Source organism: Lipotes vexillifer, unplaced genomic scaffold (assembly GCF_000442215.2).
Source record: "Lipotes vexillifer unplaced genomic scaffold, Lipotes_vexillifer_v1.1 scaffold496, whole genome shotgun sequence".
NCBI classification, from domain to species: domain Eukaryota; kingdom Metazoa; phylum Chordata; class Mammalia; order Artiodactyla; family Lipotidae; genus Lipotes; species Lipotes vexillifer.
The window spans coordinates 6,075,379-6,079,216 of NW_006786690.1; positions in this window are offsets into that span (position 1 = coordinate 6,075,379).

Sequence of the window (3,838 nt, forward strand, 5' to 3'; positions counted from 1 at the left end):
TGGGGCCCCAGGTTTGATCCCTGGTCTGGGAACTAAGATCCGGCAAGCTGTGTGGCACGGCTAAAAAGAGAAACAAAATTATCTGTTTCTTCCTTAATTTTCACCCCAGCAGTATGAGAGGGTAAAGCCAACAGTATTGATGTGAAGTGAGAACTGAACGTTGCAGAAGTGCTGCCTATCTAATGAAATCTTAATCAAAGTATCCTTTTGTTGTCTAGAAAGCTTTTTTATCTATTTATTTGTTTGTTTGTTTGTTTATTTAATTCTTTTGGCTGCTCCGGTTGCGGCACACAGGATCTTTGCTGCGGCATGTGGACCCTTAGTTGAGGCGTGCGTGTGGGATCTAGTTCCCCGACCAGGGATCAGACCTGGGCCCCCTGCATTGGGAATGTGAGTCTTACCCACTGGACCACCAGGGAAGTCCCTAGAAAGCTTTTTAAAACAGAATCTGGGGACTTCCCTGGTTGCACAGTGCTTAAGAATCCGCCTGCCAATACAGGGGACACGGGTTCCATCCCTAGTCCAGGAAGTTCCCACATGCCTCAGAGCAGCTAAGCCCATGCGCCATAACTACTGAGCCTGCGCTCTAGAGCCCATGAGCCACAACTGCTGAGCCCACGTGCTGCAACTAGTGAAGCTGGTGCACCTAGAACCTGTGCTCCAGAACAAGAGAAGCCCCTGCAATGAGAAGCCCACACACCACAACGAAGAGTAGCCCCCACCCGCCGCAACTAGAGAAAGCCTGTGCGCAGCAACAAAGACCGAAAATACGGCCAAAAATAAATAAAAATTTTTTAAAAATCATTAAGAAAAAAACAATCTGAAATTTAATATTTTTTGTGGCTTAAAGGAACCTTAGATATTTTCTAATCTTACTCTTCTACTTCATAGTTGAATATGCTGGTGCCTGAGAAGTGTGACTTGCTTACGATCACATAGTCAATTAACAGTAGAAGCAGGCCCAAGTCTAGAATTGGCTGGTAGGGCAGTTTCTTATATAGATACTCACCTCATACTGAATTATGTACCTCAGTATGTCCTAACCGTGAAATAGGAGGAACTTAGGCCACTGGTTGAAGGCCATATGAACTGATGTGACCAATTTGTTCCTAAGACATTTGCCATTGCAATCTTCGGGCCACACACAGCTACTCAGTTCTTCACTTTGCCATCCATCTATCTCCTCAGTGTGGAGGAAGCCCTCTTTTTGTCTGCTAAATTTGAACACGGGTATCATTTAGACCTAATATTTCCAAACTTTGCAGTGGGAAGTAATGGCAGTCTGCTTTTCTGTTTCAGCTCAGACAGCTATAACTGCACCAAAGACGTGGAAGAAACCAAAAGATCGGACCCGAACCAGTGAAGAGGTGTTAGAGGCAGAATCGGAGGTAAGGGGCAGCAGTAAATCTCTTCAGCTCATCTTTAGAATAGTGGTGCTATTTCCTAAAACAAGTGTGGGTTTGTAACTTTTTCTTGAGATACTGTTTTCCAAGCAAATATATCAAGCTCAGGGTCTGATTTTTTTTTTTTTTAATCCATTTACAGAATTTTTTAAAGATTGTTAATAGCGTGTTCAATTTCATTGAATTCTTGTCTCTGTTTCAAAATACCTCTTCTCAAGTGGCAAAAATAAGTATTGTTTATTTTTTTTCCTTATATTAAGCAGATGGGAAGACTAATCTGGTTTTATAAAAACAGAGTTATTTTCAAATACCTATTAGCAGTGCAGGTGGAAATCATCAGATATATTTTAAGGAAATTGATTTTCAATCTGTTGTCTTTTACCTGCATCCCAGGAATATAACTTTTCACATATGGTTTGTCTATTTGAACTAAGCCATGCCAGATTTCGCTGTAGGATGCAACACACCAGGTCCAGGACATGATGTGAGGAAGAATCAAGAGCAGATTTAGTCCTAAGGAGTGCTCTACCAATTCCATAGTCTTTAATCTCAGTATCCTTTGTCTTATGTACTAAAGCTTTTAATGAAGAGTAATATAAACAATCTCTATGTTGCTTTTTTCTTCTTGAGCTCTTCTTATATCTACTTTATTAAAATAATTTTCATTGAATGTTTAAGATGATAACATTAAAATGTAGAAATTACTTTAAAATAACTTTTAAATGCATTTATTTCGTAAAACTTTTCTAGCTAGTTATAATTCTTACCCCCTTCAGGCAGCTCACAGTACCCCTTTGTTACTTCTCCCTGTCCTGTCATTGTTTGTGCATGATGCTCTGTTGATGTCACAGTTAGTCCCATAGCAACCACTAAAATGTTTCATGGGAGTTGATTTCATTATGGTTATCAGGGCGTAAGAATTGGCAATAAGTTATAGAGGTGCAAATAGTTGCTACACTCCTTTTGCAACTGAACAAGAAAATGTTGCTCCTACAAAGAATAAAATACCTTCCAGAGGCAGGAGAATAGCATACATTCCTGGTATGGCTGTAAGAGCTTCACAGACTGGTTTCTCTTTAGATTCAGCTGTTATTTATTCACTTTCTTCTATTATACTTTGTGTTTCTTTTCCCTGTGGCTATTTTTCAAAGCATTATTGAATATTAAATGGGTAGGTCACTATTCCTGTGCCTCCAAGTATTCATCCTCATCTTCAGGTCGGGGTTGACAAACTTTTCCTATAATGGTCCAGATGGTAAAGTAACTATCAGGCTTTGTGGACTATATGATCCCTGTCACAATTTCTCAACTCTCCTGCTATAGCCCAAAAGCAACCGTAGACAATGTGCAAATTAATGAGTGGCTGTATTTCAGTAAAAGCTTATTGAACTTTGAATTTCATGTAATATTCACGTATCATAAAATATTCTTCTTTGAAATGTTTTTCCACCGTTACAAGTGTAAAAACCATCCTTACCTTGCACACTATACAAAAACAGGTGAGGAGCCAGATTTGGCCCACGGGCCATAGTTTGCTAAAACCTGCTTTAGATTGTTATTCTTCATACAGAAGAACTGTTTGGACTCATTTTGAACCAATTCCTTTTTTCTTAACCTTATAGTTTAAAAGTGTAATAAAAAGATATTTGGTCATTTGCACACAGACTTTGTCCAGAAATCCTATTCCCTTGTCTTTCCTAAAATTGAGCATTTACTGGAGTAGTTTAGTAAATATTGCTTGTCACTGTCTTCATTTTCCCCTGATCATCAAGGTCTTCTTCTCTTAGATTTTTCTCAACCTTTAAAAGAATGTGTTTTACATATCAGCATATTTTAGGTTATATATTGAGTTGTTACGTCATTGCAAGTACTTAACCAAATTCTTTAAATTATACCCTAGAGGGCTTCCCTGGTGGCGCAGTGGTTGAGAGTCCGCCTGCCGGTGCAGGGGACTCGGGTTCATGTCTCTGTCCGGGAGGATCCCACATACCGCGGAGCGGCTGGGCCCATGAGCCATGGCCGCTGAGCCTGCGCGTCCGGAGCCTGTGCTCCGCGACGGGAGATGCCACGGCAGTGAGAGGCCCACGTACTGCAAAAAAAAAAAAAAAAAATTATAGCCTAGAAAGGTAGCTTGAAGGATGATTCATCTTAAAATTGTTAGTCGGGGCATCCTAAAATTTACTTTAAATTTTTAGGATATTTCATTGATTGTTACATATGTAGTTGTCAGTCTGATTTTCTAGCTCTTTAAAAACTCGTGCATTAAGCAGGCAGTTTTGTCAACTAAATTCTTGTTGTAGTAAGTTCCTATAAAAGTTTCTGCTTTGACAGTCTGGCCAATAAAGTGTTTTCTTTTTTCAATCTGGTTTTCTGCGTAAACAACTGAAGAACTGTTAGACATTTACAAACTAATTGAGTAGAGCTCCATCCTGCTG